Source organism: Vigna angularis, chromosome 9 (genome assembly GCF_016808095.1).
Source record: "Vigna angularis cultivar LongXiaoDou No.4 chromosome 9, ASM1680809v1, whole genome shotgun sequence".
In the NCBI taxonomy this organism is placed as follows: domain Eukaryota; kingdom Viridiplantae; phylum Streptophyta; class Magnoliopsida; order Fabales; family Fabaceae; genus Vigna; species Vigna angularis.
In genome coordinates this window covers 11,274,092-11,283,932 of record NC_068978.1, presented here as the reverse complement: position 1 = coordinate 11,283,932, position 9,841 = coordinate 11,274,092, and the positions used below count along the sequence as shown (strand labels likewise).

The window sequence follows — 9,841 nt, the reverse complement described above, 5'->3', positions numbered from 1 at the left end:
AACTTCCAAATTTACGTCGCGGCGTTTAGCATCCGCCTGCTTTTTCATACGCCCTTGTGCTTTTAACAGATTACGTTTTAATAGCGAAAGTATTTCTTCATGTGAGGAGAGAACATTGTCACATCCATCGTTAGGGGAAGAACCTTCAATGTAATGCAGAATTGATGGTGGCGGCTTTCCAAACAGTACTTCAAAAGGAGACAAACCTGAACCAGAATGAGTAGAAGTATTATAATGGTACTCAGCCCAGGGCAAAAATTTGAACCAAAGACTGGGTTTGTGATGAGCAAAAGCACGAAGATATTGTTCGATGGTTCGATTCATAACTTCGGTTTGTCCGTCTGTTTGTGGATGGTACGAGGAGCTCATACGAAGAAGTGTGCCACTGAATTTGAACAAATCTGACCAAAAATGACTAATAAAAATGTGGTCATGATCGGACATTATGCTGCGGGGTAAACCGTGATGCTTGCAAACAATAGAGACAAAGAGCTCTGCAACTTTGTAGGCAGTGAAATTGGATTGTAAGGCACCTATATGTATAGCCTTAGAGAAACGGTCCACCACCACTAAGAGAACCGTGTAACCTTTTGAGGGAGGCAAGCCGGTGATGAAATCCAAAGAAATGTCCTCCCAAACTCTAGTCGGAATGGGCAAGGGCTGAAGAAGTCCCCCTGGAGGTTTAGTGTTGTACTTTGTTTGTTGACAAACCACACACTGAGAAACAAAGGTCTTCACATCTTTAGCCATAGACCCCCAATAGAAGTTTGCACTCAAACGCTTTAAAGTTTTGTTGACGCCAGCATGGCCCCCTATCGAAGTTTCATGAAACTCACGCAATAACAATGGCACAAATTGAGATTTATTGCTAAGCCAAATCCTTCCTTTAAACAGTAACAGCCCTTCATGCACTCGAAATAGTTGATGGGAATAGGGATCAGCGATAACCTTATCACGCATCAATATGAATTCGGGATCAGTGAGCAAGGAAGCCTTCAATTCTCGTAGGAAAGCAAACTGGGGAATAGTGAGGGCGAGAGGATTAGCTGGAATTTGTTCTTGAGAACGAGATAAAGCATCAGCTACAACGTACAATTTTCCTGGTTTGTATTGGATCTCATAGTCATAACCCAACAATTTTACTAAGTAATGTTGTTGCTCTGGCGTCTGGATTACTTGAGTTAAAAGCTCACGCAAGCTCTTTTGATCTGTTTGGATGATGAAGAAATGACCCAATAAATATTGACGCCACCTCTTTACGGCGCTTGTGATGGCGTGTAGCTCACGGATATATGCAGAGCACTTAGACAAGCGAGGGAAAAAAACCTTACTATAGAAAGCAATTGGATGATTGTCCTGCAATAGAACAGCTCCCATGGCCAAACCCGAAGCATCCGTCTAGACATAAAATGGTTTAGAAAAATTCGGAAGTTTGAGGATAGAGGTACTAGTCATGGCTGACTTCAAGGCTTCGAAGGCTGAATGAGCTGATGAAGACCACTGAAATTTCCCCTTCTTGAGTAAATCCGTGAGAGGCAGTGCAATGGCAGCGTAATTTTGAACAAATTTCCGGTAGAATCCAGTGAGTCCTAAAAACCCACGTAACCCTTTAATGCATTGGGGTGTAGGCCATTGAACCATCGCTTGTATCTTCACAGGATCAGGAGACACACCCCCATTAGCCACGATGTGCCCCAAATAAGAAATTTGTGGCTGGAAAAAATAGCAATTGTGTGGCTGCAGAAAGAACTGATGATGCTCTAATATATGGAAGACTTGCTTTAAATGAGATAAATGTTGTTCAAAATTAGTGCTAAAAACCAAGATATCGTCAAAAAAAACTATAACAAATTTACGCAATAAGGGTCGGAAAATCTCATTCATCGTGGACTGGAAGGTTGCTGGGGCGTTGCACAATCCGAATGGCATCACACGATACTCGTAATGGCCATCATGAGTTCGAAAGGCTGTCTTGTGCACATCGCTGGACTGTAACCGAATCTGATGGAACCCCGAAGTGAGGTCCAATTTGGAGAAGCAACGAGCAGAACCTAATTCATCCAGTAGCTCATCCACGGTTGGGATAGGAAAGAGATCCTTCACCGTTATTGCATTCAATGCCCGATAATCAACGCACATGCGCCAAGAGCCATCCTTCTTTTTCAAAAGAAGGACCGGAGAGGAAAATGGGCTGGTACTAGGTTGGATCCATCCTAATTCCAGCATCTTCGAAATCTGACGCTTGATTTCGAACTTCTGTGCGTGGGGGTATTTATAAGGTCGTACATTGACTGGTTGAGCATGTGAGAATAAAGGAATGGCATGATCGATGGCTCTTGAGGGGGGGAAGGGAAGATGGTTCAGAGAACAGTGTGGAATACGATTGAAGCAACTGTTGCACTTGAGTGTTATGATGAGATGGAGAAGGGTCTGGAGGGTGAGACTGACGAACCGAAAGTGAAAAGAATTGGGCTGAAGGGTCTGTTCTCGCAACCCGCCTCAGTTGATGAAGTGAAATGAATGAAGGCTTCAATCCCGAATCACCGCGCAGTTCAATAGTAGATTCGTTGAAGACAAACTTCATGGTAAGAGCTTGATAGTCCATCAAAATAGGCCCAAATTGCTTCAACAATTGGGCTCCCAGAACCACATCAGCACCCCCCATGTCCAGGAGATACAGATCCAATGTGAATGACTGACCTTGAAGAAAGAGCTCTACCCCTTGGCACACATGGGCACAGGCCAGCTCCTCACCGCTGCCAACCAGAACCTTCAAAGGAGGTGAAGGAGAATGGGCCAGACCTAATAATTGAGCAACCTTGCATTGAACAAAATTGTGGGTGCTACCCCCATCTACTAAAATACTGATCTGATGAAGCCCAATTTGGCCCATAAGACGCAATGTTTCGGGAGCCCCAGTGCTAGAAAGGGCGTGAAGGCTGATTTGGGCTGACTGATTTGGGCTATCACCCATTGGCTCCAACACGCCATCTAAAGTGGGCATTTCTGAGTCACCTTCCCCAACAGAGTCAGCTTCCTCTGCAATAAAAAAAAGAAAACGAGCTGGACAGCGGTGGGAACGGGAATATTTTTGGTCACAGTTAAAATAGAGACCCTTCTCACGGCGGTCCGCCATCTCGGCTTCAGTGAGTTGTCGGTAACGGGTTTTGGGCGGAGGAGGGGGTAGAAGTGGCGGAAGGGATTTTTTGATAGGAGAGGTTAGGAGTGGGGGAAGATGTTTTGTGGTTTGTGAGTGGGTCTGTGACGTAATAGTGCGGTTAATAGAGGGAGGAGGCCAAGGAGACACGGATTTGGGTTTCGGAACACGGTTGAGATCCCAAATTTTTTCTTCTTGCAACCTAGCTAATCCCACCGCATGAGATAGTGTTGGGGGTTGTTGGGCCACCACCTCACGGCGGATTTCTGGCTTGAGACCGGAGATGAAACAACTGAGAAGAAACGAAGGGGGTAACCCAGCCACACGGTTAGCAATCGATTCAAATTCAGTGAGGAAATCTGAGACAGTTGTGGTTTGGGCTAGCTTGAAGAGTTTGCCCCTTGGATCGTCGAATGCCGTAGGAGTGAATCGCGTTTCCAGAGCTTGCAGCAGTTGTGGCCATGAATGGAGCTGGCCATTACGATCCATCCACTGGAACCAGGCCAAGGCAGCGCCGTCTAAGTAAAACGAAGCGACGGTAATGCGTTCTTCTTCAGGAGTATTGTGATAGTCGAAGAACTGTGTGATTTTGAAGATCCATCGGAGTGGGTCGGTGCCATCAAAACGAGGCACATCAAGTTTTAGAAAATGGCGTTGAGAAGAGGAGGTGGCACTGGAATGGAAACGGTGCGGTGAAGAAGGAGGGGTGAGAGGGTGAGCTTCGAGGTGGGAGACACGAGTATGGATGTCTGTCATTTGTGTGGAGAAAAGGGACATTTGTGTGAGCACCTCATCTAGTTTGTCAGAGAGATTTTTTAAACGTGTACCGTCAGCCATGGAAAAAGGACAACGAGAGCACCAATTGTTAAGGGTGGGAGAATTAGGCACTGGATTCGAGGTCAGTGCAGCCTCCTTAGGAAAGATAATAAGGAAGAAGAGAATATAAATTTTCCTCTCTTTCATTCAATCCAAAGTGCTACAATTAAAGGAAAGATAGAGATAAGATTCCTTTAGCTACGTGGCACACAGGCCTAATAGAAATAAAACAAACTCCTTCTAGAATACTTTAAGAAATGTGTATGACAATGAATCATTCTAAGAATGGATAAAACTTGACCACCCTGCAGTTCGGGTCATTCTTTTGGGCCTAATGTTCCCAGTTGTATCAAAGCACTTGCCAAACTTTCTCAAATTTATGGTCCTATTATGAGTCTCAAGCTTGGTAGCACTACCACCATCGTCATTTCATCTCCACATGTTGCCAAAGAAGTACTGCAAAAACATGATCAAATCTTTTCCAACAGGACAATCCCAGATACTCTTCGAGCTCTTGATCATCACATACTTTCAGTGGTGTGGATGCCACCTTCAGCACTGTGGAGGACCCTTAGGAGAGCTTGTGCCACCAAAGTGTTCTCTTCTCAGCAGCTTGATTCCACGCAAGTTTGTCGACAGAGGAAGGTGCAAGAATTGATGGATTATGTCAAGGAAAGATGTAGGTGAAGCCTTGGATATTGGTGAGGCTTCCTTCACAACTGAGCTTAATTCCATATCAAACACTTTCTTCTCAATGGATTTAGCTCACTACGCTTCTGACAAGTCTCAAGAGTTCAAGGACATCATTTGGGGCATCATGGAAGAAGCTGGAAGGCCTAATGTTGTTGACTTTTTTCCAATCTTTCGCATGCTTGATCCACAGGGTGCTTGGAGAAGAATGAATGGTTACTTTGGAAAGTTAATTGCGTTTTTTGATGGACTAATAGAAGAAAGATTGCGTTTAAGGGCATTAGAAAATGAAGCCAAGGCATGCAAGGACGTGTTGGATTCTGTGTTGGAACTCATGCTTGAAGACAATTCACAAGTGACTCGCACTCATGTTCTGCATTTGTTTCTGGTGAGTGTGCGTGTGTAAAATTTTTATGTGATGTATATTATTTTACTAATTGGCCACATATGTCAGGATTTATTTGTTGCTGGAATAGACACAACATCAGGCTCGATAGAATGGGCGATGGCTGAGTTGCTACGTAACCCAGAAAAGCTAGAAAAAGTGAGGGAAGAGCTACACCAAGTCCTTGTCAAAGGTGAGCAACTAGAAGAATCACATATCTCAAAGCTTCCTTACCTACAAGCAGTGGTGAAGGAAAGTTTCCGCTTGCATCCACCTGTCCCAATGTTAGTGCCACACAAGCCAGAAGTTGATGTTGAACTATGTGACTTCATGGTACCTAAAAGTTCCCAAATTCTGGTTAATGTATGGGCCATGGGAAGAGATACAAGTATTTGGACAAACCCAGATGAATTCAGACCTGAAAGATTCTTGGAAAGTGACCTTGATTTTAAGGGTCAAGATTTTGAACTAATACCCTTTGGAGCAGCAAGAAGGATCTGTCCTGGATTGCCATTGGCTTCCAGAACTGTGCATATTGTATTGGCCTCTCTTCTATGCAACTATAAATTGGAAGCCCTAGTCATTCCAATCCAAGCATAATATCTAGGAAGATTATTTGTGTAGTGAAAATACTCTTGAAACCCTCTTTAGCATGCAGATGAATTAAAATAAGTGAATGAGTAGTAAAACCTTGTTACTTTTGCCTAAATAAAATTTTTGAAATTCTAGGATGATCTCTTTTTTCACCTTATTTCCCTTCGTAGTTATGTGTCCTATCGTCACAAAAAACACAAGGTTAACGTAGGATAGTCGCAAATCTTTGATGAGAAAGTTGATAGTAAGATTCATAACAGCATTTTTAGCACTTGTGAGTACTACTGATATAAAAATAAGCTATGACAACTGCTCGCTGTAAGAACTTGGAAATTCCTACATGGTGTTGGTTTTCATTAGCATTATATGTTTGTTAGTTGATGGTACCTAACTTCATCCTGGTGACAAATAAATTAAAACAACATCACAAGCTTATGGGCATCTTCAAATTGAGTCTGCAAATCAACTTATGAGTGGTGACTTGAGGTATGTTAGGAACACAACTTTTTCTTACATTTTGTAGCATGTATGTTTCATGAAATATCTTTCACAAGTTACTCAAAGTAGCAGAATAAAAAGATATCCATATGAGAGTAACAAAAGAAGGATCGATTTTCCAGGACCAAAGTTTCATATTGAAAGAATAGAGAGGTTAAAAGTATAGGTTAAAATAAATCTACCAAAGCCTCTCAGCATGCCTTCGTAAAGAATAGGAGTTTTGGTGTTAATGATATGGTGACTATCGGGTTATCTTTTGTTTTGTTTAACACAATTAGATCAAAATATCAGTACAAATCTTAGTAGTACTTTTTCTGATAAAAAAACATATGGGTCAACTTATTCAAACTGTACAAGATAATTAAGACTAAACTGTCAATAATAGACGGCTAAGATTAGACTATCCAGGTCTAACAGCAGTGAGTTGTGTTTTGCTTATGAATTATGAGTTGAGCTTTTGTTGCTTGCCTGGTGTTCAAAACTTGAGCTCTTTCATGCACTTCATAAAAATTCTTGTATAAATAAGCATGTATTTTTGCGTAGTTCTTTTTCATGAAACTTCTCTTCTGTCTTACAAACAGAAAACATAAGGAGTAAATGCTTGAAGTTTAGTACTGACCCAAAAGATTAGTCCTTAATTTGAAGTTTGAACATTAGATGCATAAATATGTTAGTGTTGATGATTGAAAGTTGGTTGTACGAGCTATTGGCTTAAGTTAGACTAAAATAATCCTTTTCAGATCTCACGCATCTGCATTTACTATTCTGTGGCTAAATGACTTAGATGTTCCTTTGTTTGGTTCTTTTTTTTGTCTCTCACAACGCAACTAGTGTGTAGTTAGTCTGCCTTTGGATTATGTTATCTGTCTTTCTAATTATTTTTTTCCTGTATAAATTTTTTTCCAATATATTATTCATATGTTCTTTTCCTGTTTCTTGCAGTAATATGTTGCTTGGTAGATGGGCCTATCAGCACATTAAAGGTGCCTCAGCAGGTGTTGGATGGTAAAAATATATTTACCATAATGCTATACCCTTTTCTAGATCTTTCCATGTTGTGAAGGTTGATCTTTAGCAAGCTACCAACTAATGATATTTTTGAGAAAGCAAGGGCTTTTATGATTCATCTTTTTTAGAATGTTGTGTGGCGAGTAGAATTTGGTCTTGGTTACTTGATCTACTAAGGATTCCAATTCTTATTCATTCCTTGCATAATGTTTGGACAATCTTTCACTTGGAATGGAACAACAGGAATGAGATCAGATTTGATAACAGAAAGATGAACTATCTTGGCATTAAAAGTAGCACTTTTTTTTCCTTTGTTAACACAGCTGGAACTTGTTGCTCTGGTTCCAAGCATAATAATATACATGAGCTCTCTCTTTTGAAATTATTTTTCTCTTGGAGCTCATTCCAAAAGTCAATTAAAGTTACTCAAGTACATTAGCAATTTCCTCTTATTGCATATGGAAAAGTCAATTAAAGTTACTCAAGTACATTAGCAATTTCCTCTTATTGCATATGTATGCTCCAGCAGAAGCACAAAATGTAAATGTTTGATAAAAGACTCAAGAGAAAAGTAATATTGAGAATGAAGTCAAGTGCAATGTATGTTAAAGCGGAAGAAAAAACAGAGACATATATGCAAGGAAGGAAAACTAAAACAATTACAACAAAAGAAGAGATTTGTTTATATCTCTATCACCCTCCCTCAAGATGAATACGAATATTATGCATGTTTAGCTTGGATACAATAGTGTTAAAAGGAGAAGGATAAAGAGACTTGGTGAAAACGTCAGCAACTTGATTGGCAGAAGACACATGAAGAAGCTTGATGAGACCATCTTGAAGCTTTTGTCTAGTAATGTGGCAGTCTATTAAAGGTGGGATTCTCTGAAATGTGGATAGCAAATTGTTGTCATCTATTGAATAAGGAGTCAAGCACATTATATGTAAATCTTTTAAAAGATATTGCGTCCATTGCAGTTCACAAGTTAGAGAAGCTAAGGACCTGTATTCGGCTTCAAAAGATAATAAGGTCAGAATTTTAAAGAGTAATTATTAGATTACCAACCGAACCTTAAAAGCTGTTTAAAATTACAAACCACAATGTTTCATAATTTAAAATACATATTTAAAAGTCCCAATTATTTTTTCCAACGCATCCTCGCTCTAAACGTCTTCGGCTTCACTTGAAACATCGTCTACTCCCGTATAAGGACACGAGTTATACTATCATCATAGGCACACAAGTAGGATGGGCTAACTAAAAATATAAAAATATAGATTATAGATAAACTTACATCTTAATATCTAATAATATCATTAATGTATTAATGATTGTTTTATCTTCTTGTTAATTATCGCGTAAAATCAGATAATCAAAATAATTAAACACGAGTCCTCCTCCACGTGTAGCTTCGGATATGACTCGTTCCTAATCTCTCACACGTAAATATATCTCGGTTTGTATCCTTCACACTCATATAATAAACTTATAACAAAACTGGTCCCTCATATAGACCACGGATAAGAGTCGTCCTCTACACGCAGCTTCAGATATCTCTCCCATGTTCTTCAAGATCTTACGAGTAATAACATTGGTCAGTAGCATCCATTCACCAAGCACAATACTCGGCACGAGTAATAAACCTACGACAAGACATTTGTAGTCCCTTGAAAGATGAAAATGACAAGACTCGAATCCACCTATCGCCTTACACAGGCAAAAGGAATTTTTCCTTTTAACTATCGAGATAAAGCATAAATCTTCCCTTGATAAAACTAGATAATCATCCAAGGCTATTCTATTAATATCAAGAAACCATCCATATATGACAATTCACGTTAAATCCAAAAAGCCAATTCAAGATCGTTTGTTGTCAATTCTGACCTTTGCTTAATGTTTTAGTCGTAACTCTTTCTACAGAACTCCAAATAAGTTGATTCTAGTTTTGTAGGATTCTAGACTCAAATATCTTTCATTGGACACCAAACTCGTAATTTTTAGATCACAAGGTTAGCTGTAGTAAAAATTTTAAAATTATCTTTTTAATCACGTTTTTTTTTTCTGTATTTTCAACTATGACCTTTGTTGACTATTTTGCTCATTACTCTCTTTATCAAACTCCAAATGAGATGATTCTTTTTGGGTTGGACAGTAGACTCAGAGTTCTCTCTAATGTCCATAAATTCGTAAATTTAGAAGTAGTGAGCTAATTATAGTTAATTTTTATTTTTATTTTAATCAATGTTTTTTTTTATTCTTCCTAGATGGTTTTATTTCAATCTCTATTGGTCAAGTTTCAATAGTGAAGATGTGTCATACTTTTCATTATTGCATGGTTAAAAGAAATTAGGGAGGTAAAGCATGAGTCTCTTAAGAAGTAATTGTGTCAAGGTTGCAGTATTCATTCAAATCAAAATACTTTCTTACAACATAATATGATAAAGATTTAAGCTTTTAATAAATTGATGATGTCTTAGATATAAGAAGATGCACGGTCAAAATGAAATAAGGCTAGCAAGATTCTTTATTTTCTTTAATATTATAAGTATGAAATTTAAATTAAATGGCTTTGAAAAGGTTCACATTGATGTAAATGGAATAAAGAAAATGGTTCTTTATTCAACATCATACACCATTTCACGTTTGGACAAGTCAGTGATAAAAATAAAGTTGTTCCATCTATGACAAACCA

The 9,841-nt window shown here is 39.2% G+C and overlaps 1 pseudogene; it reads left to right on the top strand.

The window, feature by feature from the left end:
- The first annotated feature begins 4,331 nt into the window (after positions 1-4,331).
- Positions 4,332-5,668, top strand: LOC108336789 (cytochrome P450 76T24-like; annotated as a pseudogene).
- The last annotated feature ends 4,173 nt before the right edge of the window (positions 5,669-9,841 follow it).